Source organism: Chenopodium album, chromosome 22 (assembly GCF_948465745.1).
Source record: "Chenopodium album chromosome 22, dcCheAlbu1.1, whole genome shotgun sequence".
Lineage (NCBI taxonomy): Eukaryota > Viridiplantae > Streptophyta > Magnoliopsida > Caryophyllales > Amaranthaceae > Chenopodium > Chenopodium album.
The window spans coordinates 39,124,689-39,134,384 of NC_137855.1; the positions used below are offsets into that span (position 1 = coordinate 39,124,689).

At 35.2% G+C, this 9,696-nt stretch overlaps 1 long non-coding RNA gene and 1 pseudogene across 4 annotated transcripts; both read left to right on the top strand.

The window, feature by feature from the left end:
- The first annotated feature begins 537 nt into the window (after positions 1-537).
- LOC145605083 (glucan endo-1,3-beta-glucosidase 14 pseudogene) lies at positions 538-2,608 on the top strand (annotated as a pseudogene). The gene is made up of 3 exons (XR_014105002.1): positions 538-1,285; positions 1,721-2,401; positions 2,527-2,608. The product of XR_014105002.1 is annotated as a glucan endo-1,3-beta-glucosidase 14 pseudogene (transcript).
- Positions 2,609-4,028: 1,420 nt separating this feature from the next.
- Positions 4,029-7,550, top strand: LOC145605579 (uncharacterized). Of its 3 annotated transcripts, none has more exons than XR_014105103.1 (6): positions 4,029-4,250; positions 4,694-4,808; positions 5,516-5,588; positions 5,819-5,857; positions 6,858-6,952; positions 7,176-7,550. It is a non-coding gene; the product is annotated as an uncharacterized LOC145605579 (long non-coding RNA). The 3 variants fall into 3 exon arrangements; XR_014105102.1 differs by having other exon boundaries at positions 4,704-4,808; XR_014105104.1 differs by lacking the exon at positions 6,858-6,952 and having other exon boundaries at positions 4,704-4,808.
- The last annotated feature ends 2,146 nt before the right edge of the window (positions 7,551-9,696 follow it).

A 9,696-nucleotide genomic window follows, 5' to 3' on the forward strand; every position in this document is an offset into this window, starting at 1 on the left:
CCAATGACCGCGGCATTTTCTGAAATAACGTCCCCCATTTTGGCCATTATCACGTTTTTACTCCTCTTTTCTTTCCTTCCACTCTGTCAACTCTAAACCCCCACTTTCTTTCCTAACCCCCCATTTTTCCTCCTTATATAAACTATAAACCTCCCTCTCTCTTTTTCTTAACCTCTCCCACTTCTCCTTTAAACAATGGCTCCCTCATCTATCCCTTCCCTCCTCTTTTCCTTCCTCCTCCTCTCCGCCTCCACCCTCGCCGCCGGTACGAAAATTTAATTGTCTATTTATATTATCACTAATCCCTCTGGAGGGATTTAGTATGGTCCGATACAATTTTTAAATAAAGTGTATCGGACCATACTACTTTTGATATTATCAATCCTCTCCTGATACTTCTATTACAGTATCGGGAGGGATTTAAGTATGGTCCGATACACATTTTTATAGGTGTATCGGACCGTACTACTTAATATTATTGCATTTTATCGTAATAATATTAATTTATTATTATTATTATGATTCTAATACAATTTTTTTTTGTTTTTTTTTTCAGAGACCGGACAAATTGGGATCAACTACGGGAGAATAGCGAACAACCTTCCAACCCCCGACAAGGTGGTACAACTCCTTAAACAACAAGGAATAACACGTGTGAAGCTCTATGACACCGATGCAAGCGTCCTAAAAGCCTTCTCCGGTTCAAAAATCGCGGTCACAGTCGCCCTCCCAAACGAAAAGCTAGCCGAAGCAGCCGGTAGTCAGTCATTCACGGACTCATGGGTGCAAACCAACATCCTACCATACCACCCGAGCTCAAACATCATTGCAATCGCGGTCGGGAACGAAGCGAATGCCGACTCAAAAGTGACATCCTACGTCGTTCCCGCCATGAACAATGTCTATGCCACTCTACAAAAGAATTCTCTTGCAAATGACATAAAAATATCTTCTCCTATTTCTTATTCCGTCCTCCAAAACTCGTACCCGGCTTCATCCGGGTCGTTTAAACAGGAGCTTATGGACCCGTTTATTAAGCCTATGCTTGAGTTTTTGAAGAAAACTAAGTCTTATATGATGGTTAATGCTTACCCGTTTTTTGCTTATTCGGCTAATTCGGGTGATATTTCGTTGGATTATGCCTTGTTTAGGCCCAATTCTGGTAATGTGGATTCGGGTAATGGGCTTAAGTATAATAGCCTTTTTGAGGCCCAATTGGATGCTGTTTATGCTGCTATGGATGCCCTTAAATTCAACGACCTCAAAATTGTCGTCACTGAAACAGGTATTTATTTGTTTCGTTACGTATTACTCCTTCTGTTTCTTTATTATTCATTCAGTTTCATAAAAATTATGTAGTAATTATAAGTAAATGTTACATCAACGTATCCTTGTTAATCATAGAAATCGATACAACAATCATTTATTTAAGAAAAAATAATCTACATAGCGTAAGGCTCTAAGCTTCTAATTACGATAAAGTATGTTTGTACTTGTTATGTATGATAAGAAAATGATTAGTCATAAGACGTAGGTTTTAATTACGATAAAATAAGTTTGTTCTTTTTATGTACTCCGTATAATTATAAGACCGTTGCGCGTAACTTTATTGCTATTTGTTTTTTGTCTTTAGTGCTAAACTCTTAATGAATTTAATCTTTTTTTTTTTTTTTTTTTTTTTGTGGGTAGAAATTAATTAATTTTAATTTTTTTCTCAAAGGTTGGCCATCAAAGGGAGATGAAAACGAAATAGGAGCAAGCAGCCAAAATGCAGCAGCATACAACGGAAACTTAATCAAAAGAGTCTTAACAGGTGGTGGGACCCCTTTAAGGCCCAAAATTCCATTGGACGTTTACTTATTCGCTTTGTTCAACGAAAACCAAAAGCCCGGCCCAACAAGCGAGAGAAACTATGGGCTTTTCTACCCAACTGAGCAAAAAGTCTATGATGTCCCTCTCACCGCGTCGAAAGCTGCGGCGGCGGCTCCGGCAGTCGGCGCGGTGGCTCCGGCAGCAGGTGCGGTGGCGCCGGTGGCAGGTGCAGTTGCTCCGGCAGCTGGTGCGGTGGCGCCGGCGACTAATGCGGTGGCTCCGGTGGCTGGTGCGGTGGCGCCAGCTGCTGCGAATAATGCCGGAAAGACGGTAGTCCCTAAAGAGGGCCAGAGTTGGTGTGTGGCTAATGAGGCTGTTGATGCCAAGAAGTTGCAAGCTGGGCTTGATTGGGCCTGTGGTCAGGGAAAAGCGGACTGCCGTCCGATTCAGCCTGGTGCCACGTGTTACAATCCGGGTAACCTTAATGCACACGCTTCGTATGCTTTCAATAGTTACTATCAAATGCAGACACGTGCGGCTGGTACGTGTGATTTTGGTGGTGCTGCTCATGTTGTCACCCAACCTCCTAGTAAGTCTTAATTGTTATTATGCTCCTTAATTACATTAAGTAACTTAATTAATCAACAAATTAATTACTACTGTATTATTATTATTATTTTAAAATGACTTATGAATTTTTTTAATTTTTTGCAGAATTTGGAAGTTGTGAGTTTCCTACTGGCTATTGATGAGAATGAAGGACAAAGATGGTGTTTTAAAGCTTATTGAAATAGATTTAGTGTTTTATGCACATTAGTATAGTACTATATTTATAAATGAGTGATTTATTCACTTTTTAGTAAATTTTTTTAGATTATATAGTATTCTTTTACTACTATGTATTTCATATGTACCTAATTCTTTCCTACTAGTACTAGTAAGATGGAGATCATGGTTATGGATTTCTTGGTATATATATAAAATTTATTTTCCCTTCTAATTTTCCAAAGTAATTGGATCATCATTGTTGGTTTGATAATTTTATGTAATTGAAACAGAAAAGGATTTCAAGCTTTGGTTCTTAGAAGATATCATCTCTCTATTAACATTAGTTTATTTTATAAGCAATTATGAGATGAATGATAGTTACATATATCTAAACAACTTAATATATACATTTCTTAACTATAGGGAGAGCATGCATGTGAGATTTTGTGCTTAATACGTACAAATATGTGCAAATTAGCGGTTTTACTTCAATTTTTAATGTCCAACCTATTTAAATAAGCGTACCGCTACCTACCTACCGCACATTAGTATAATACTTATGGAATATTGGATGTATTTGATGAGTTTTTCCGTTCGTGTCATTTCTGGCTATTTAAAAAATCATAATTGAGATAATATCTATTCTTTAACAAACAACATTCCAACAATTTTATCATTATATGTTATACTTTTCCCCATTTAAAAAGAAAGAAGGTGAAAAATGCAATTACTTACTAAAGATTGCAAGTAGGTGTGTTGATGTAGGTTTATCATCTTCTTTGTTTAGCTAAATTTACAACTACCGATGCATTTACCAAATTTTGATTTTAAGGTATGTCATTCTTCCGACAAATAGTATGAGAATTCACATCAAACTGATACATCGATCTATGTTCATAGAAGTGCCCTTTTTTTTTGAAACGGGCATTAATAAAAACATGGCCTACTATGTCGAGACTTAGGGCCTGTTCACATTTACTTAATTTCAGTTCAGTTCAGTTCAGTTCAGTTCCAATCAGTTCAGTTCAGTTCAGTTCCAATCAGTTCAGTTCAGTTCAGTTCAGCTCTTAATTTCTCTCTCACATAAAATATTCATTTCAGCTCAGTTCAGTTCAGTTCAGTTTCAATCAGTTCAGTTCAGTTCAGTTCCAATCAGTTCAGTTCAGTTCAGTTCAGCTCAATTCAGTAAATATGAACAGGCCCTTACACTATCTCTAAAAAAAAAGAACGGAGAAAGGACTTCGTAAATCAGTTGGAATGTGTTATATTCTCATTCTAAAAAGTTAAAAATAAGAAAATAGTAATTACAGCCCAATAGGCCCATTGGATAAATGATACTGTAATAAACTGGCCCTATTATTTTGAGACTTTTGACTATTCCTTAGATTATCTGAGTCTCTGAGGCAATGTAGAAATACTAGTAGAATAATTGAATAAGCACAAATCGGGTCAAATTTGGCAGACCCAAATCCAATTACGGTTTTACTTCAATTTCAACTACACTTTTTTCTCTCTCTTAAACCGTTAAATTTAGCATGCTAAATTGGATGAATTTCTGAGATTTTGTCGTCGAATTAGCAAGTTTTAGCTCAAGATTAGCAAATTTGATTGCTGTTATTGCTCGAGATCAGCTGAATTGGCGAAACCTAGGGCAACGATTCATACTCTCGGTAAATCTATTTTTGTTTTAGGATGTTTTTATATCAAAAATTGCAAATTTTTAGGTCAATTATATGAAGCAAGAGATAATTAGAGCTAAAAGTTTCAATTTGATTGATATTATTGGTGTTTAGGTTCAGAAAACTTAAAATTTGGCAAACAAAATGTTGCTTTTTTTTTTTTTTTTTTTTTTTTTGATAACTTATTTAATTCTGCATTTAGATTTGTTATGTGGTAGAATTGAATTAATTGCAGCATTTATGAGTAGTATTATGATGAAGAATTGTTAGAAACACATATGATATACTTGTTTACTCAACATTAGTTTATGTTTGTATTAGTGATGAAGCAAATCATTGTAACCAGATGTAGGTAGTTCATGGTGAAAATTCTTACAGGTTTCAATTCAAATCTAGGAAAATATATATGTATTTGAGTTGTGACATTGATCTAGGGTTTTGCAGGTCGTGGTCGTCGAGCAATCATGAATTGGTTGCAACGTAAGATCTACCTTTACAATGTCACTTTTGGACTCTATATGTTAGATTGGTGGGAGCGTTACCTTTTCAGTATCCTTGATGCTTCGTTTGATTGTGCTCGCGTTTTTAAAAATGTCTAATATGTTGTGCTTTCTATTGTTTGTGTGTCAGCCATCAGTTCTAAATCATGGAGAACTATGGTATTAGTTGTTTTGTGGAGTTATAGTATTAATTGCGACTTCTATGTGATGCTTAGAATCGTGAACTCTAATAAGGCATTTGCCGTGTCTTTTTTCCATACATGTGTTGAAGTAGCTTTCCTGTCAATGACTGCTGGTGCCTTGATGTGATTTCAATCTAGTCTCGGTGTCATTCTTTGCGAACAGCTACGATTACTGATACCTTTATTTCAGGATGGATACTTGCTTTACATTGTTAAATTAATTCAACTCTTGAACCTCTTAAGCTATGTGATTGGGTTAAATACGGCTAGCTTGAAATATACAGAGTACTTCATATTCAAGAAGTGAGAGTGGAGGAGTGAATAACTATTGTCCTAATGTAATTTGTTTCCTTTAATGAGATTGAAGAAGAAAGTCTGACCACATAGGAATATAGGATAGTTTTATTCGTCTTGCTGGGTTACTTATGGTCTTTTTTGTTGCATGTGATAGTAAGCCTATCTATCAAAGCATATAAATTCCTTGTATTGATAAAGTGGTTTTTTGCTATCCAAAGTTATTCTGTTCACAGGAATTTCTTTTTTATCTTAATATTGAGCTCCTTAACTAGGGCAGATACACTAATCGTTATTTTAATGTGGTTTATTTTGTACAACGGATCACGGCAAGTATCTGAAATATGGAACAGGTAATGTAACTTACCACATGCTTGATTTAGTGAGTGCGTTTTTGGTTTGGTGATGAAGTGCTTTGGTATATTTTTTTATGACATCATTTTTACTAAAAGTAAATGTGAGTTAGAAATGGTCTCATTTATCAGAGAAAGGCATGTATAGTATTGTTGAATTTTGTGAAAAGATAGAATTTATAAGGGAAAAATATTGATTAACAGGGTATGCCTTTTGTATCTATTTGCAGTTCTCTTGGCTATGCTCAATCTCAATCAACGTTGAAAGGGTATGCACTTTCTTCTTCTTCTTCTTCTTCCTTTTTTCCCATTGTGTAAATGGACTTGGTTTGTTTCTTCTCATACATGAATTATGGTATCCCAATTCACCTTGAAAGGATCAAATCCTTGGATATTATGAATTGTATGCTATTGTACCAGTACTGTTAGAATAGAATTTGGCCTTCTTTTCCAGCTAGGATCCTGTCAAACTCGTAGGAATATTTATTGCCTACCTTACTGCACCTACGCATTACAGGATATCTGACATCAACTAGATGATTATAGTCTATAAGTGGTGCTTGATGAGGAACTTAAATCCTCTTATATAATTTTTTTTCTTGTTCCTTTTACCATTTACTTATTATCTAAGATATTTTTAAATCCTCTGATAGGATTTATTATAGCCCAATTAAAATCAAGAACAAGGACGAACTAAATTATCATATTTCCCCTCTGACTTCTGATATCCTCTTAATGAATTCAGATTCTGGGGCTGATTGCTTTGGATTTTGGAACCGTCTTAACTCCAAACTACTTTCCCTAGTAATATGCTATTATTATGTATGAAGTATTTACTTCCCCCGATCACTTTCTAAGCCTGTCCATCTGTGTTGGCCTTTCTTAATACATCCTTCCAGATTGTCCTGCTGCATTAGTCTGCAGATCTTTTCTTATATTCTTAGGATTGAACTGTTTGTTGATGTACATCTTTAATTACCTTTGACATAGACTCAGTGTGATGTTTGTGACTCTATATTCCAAAGCATCCTTTTTCAGCAATGCGTTTTTCATCTTTGTTAAAACCAACCCTTTGTCCATTGCGAGACTACCTGGAAGCTTTTTCTGTCAGTATGATGCACAAGAGGAGCTGTTTTTCTTTTGTAGTAAAATTGATTAGTGTATTTGTGCCCAGCTGAAAAAAAAAAAAAACAACATTAGTGTATGCTGAAACATCTTATCTTATATGCCAAAAAGTGACAACTGCATTTATGTTTGAATCTTATGTAGGATGAACCTTAATTTATCTGAAGTATCTTTCAAGTCTCAACCTGTAGTGCAAGGGGTGTTGCTTTAGTTCCTACTTCCTATTTTCATATGGAGGGGTAATGTTTGCTTAAAACTTAGTAATGACTGCAACCTCTTTATTTGCACCGAGGCTTGCTCTCAGCCTTTTTATGTACTCATTTGGTTATATCTATGTAGCTGGTTTTAATTTAGATTAATGATATTATGTCTTTCTGTGTTAGAATGGTTTAATCGCCTGCCTTGCATTTGCTAATTCCTGAAGGGTTGTATTGATATGCTTTTGCTCATCATTTTCTACAGGCATATATGGGGAGGTGCATAGAAAAATTTTAGATACCTCAACGTACAATGGGAAGATATAAGAAGTAATTCCAAAGTTGATGTCGGACAGAACTTCTGATCTGCTGGAAATTACTGGTAGATCCTATTAAATGTGGCTTTCGGGATTGTCTTTTTGTTCCTTTTACTCTGTAATCTCTATATTCAAAGGAGGATTGTTGATCTTGATTTTTGTTCCTCATCATATATTGACCCTTATACTAGTTCCATGTTGATATTGTATTTTGAGAATGAAAATCTTGGAAGAGGGTCATCAATCTCATCATTGAACAATTACTATGAACAACCTTTCATTTTCAATTCTTTTGAAATTACAGAATTATATTTTGATTCATACATCTTGGCTTTTTGAATGTTTCAAGTTAGAACTTGCCACTCATTCTTTTCATTTGATTGTTCACCAATGTAATAATTCACCATTGAGTTACTACAATTATTATTTTCTTTTTCACCATTTGATTATCAGAATTTGCAATATCTGTAGTAGTCATCAACTTCATGATCGTCATTTGCTAGCATCACTATAGTATATATTAGCTCATTATTTTGACAGATCAATGGACTTTAGCAAAGCTCTGTATTTTCCCCATAATTATCTTTGTACACATCCGTTACTATGCAGTGAAACATGCAAGTCAATCTAGGCTGCAAGGGTGACTGCCAAGATCGTTCACTTGCATATCTGAGCACACCTGCACACCTTCCAATCTCTACAGATTTTTTCGAGTAATTGTTATAAGTCAGGTTACAATTTGTGTAACTTGTTATGCTAAATGTTTCTTCAGTGAGACTATTTTTCCGATTGCAGTATCATTTTCTAGCTGAATTGAAGATATATGACCGAATAGAGTTAGAGTACTTCAAATTATGGCAGAAATCCAAAACATTCAAGGCTAGCTAATAGAGTATATTAGCAGTTTAGCACTAATATAGAACCATTTACATTGCAAACTCACCAACTCAGAGTAACAGTAGTGTCACTGTGTCACCTTATAGCACGCGTCGAGCTGCTAAAATCACAATAGGGGGGGTGTTTCTAAGTACTCAACATAATATTAATTTCCACTTTATTCGGCGATGCCATTGGGAAGCTTGATACCTGGTTAATGAATTCGAGCCCCTCTGTTGAAAACAACTGATCCTTGTTACTGCAGCGAATAACCAGTTTATCCAAGACTACGGCACTTTTAAGCACAAATTCTATCAACTGAAGTAGGCCTTTATATGGCTTCTCGTATTCATGTATGGTGATAGTTTTAAGCTTCTTCAGCACACAAGGAGAAGAAAGCTCACGCTGAAGCATGTTGCAGTCACAGAAATAATCCTGATGAACAAATTAAACGAAATAAGTTATATCAAAGTATATAACAATGTATATGTATACGTACATTAGCTTGAAAAACCTACCCCATTGGCATAGATACAAAATACTAAATTAATCAACAAATGATATTTGTTAACACCGTTGATAATGCATCATAAGTTATTATTATCCATACCTTTTATCGTAGCCACGAAAAGAAACTAATTCCAATGTATACTACACAATTTAAAAACCAAATCGGGTGTCAGCTTACCAATTTATCATGATTTTAATAAGTTTAACTAATTTTTGATTCAATTGTACATAAATCATACTACCTCCGTTTTTTTAGTTGACACATTTCTATTATCACCCTCGCCAACGCATATTTTTAACGTTTAATAAGATTCAAACAAGATCGCACATGACTATATTTTATGGTATTCATAAGTTACAAAATCGAGTCAAAGTGTAGTGTGTGAATAGTGTAAAAGTCAAACAGTGTCAATTAAAAAACGGAGATAACATGATTTTGAAAAGAAAAAAAGAACAAAAAACAAACTACAACAATGTCAAACGGATTCATTATATGATTGAAAACAAAAAATAAACTCACCGCAAGAACCTCAATATTTGGGAACTTATCAACTAATTGATCAAAATCGCGATGAGGAATGGCGTAAGGGGTGGTGATCGAAGCATAATAAACAGATGAAACATTGATGAATTGTAGTTGACGCATATATGTTTTTTCAACATGCAAGATGCTAAGGTTAGGGCAATCAATTGTAAAACCCGTCACATTTCTTTCATCAAGTTGAAGCATCAACATTTCGATATTTGGAGCCGTAAATTGTACACCTTGTATATATACCAATAGGGTTCACTATAAGCAATTCTTTCAAACAAGGGCATCCATCTATCACTTTTTCAAGCGCGCCTTCACAAAAATTCACGTCGACAAGGTGCAATCGCATCAATGATCCCGCGAAAACCGGGCCTTCGAGTTCGAGTATCATACCTTGGAGAACGAGCATAACAATGTACTGACTTCGAAACACATGACGAGGCACAACACGTAAAAATTCTCCATACCTTGTAACAAGAAAAAGTTGTTTGGTTTTTTTTGTTGAAGCGAGATTTGCACATTTTGTTTGAGTTGCTTGTGAAAGTCCAACG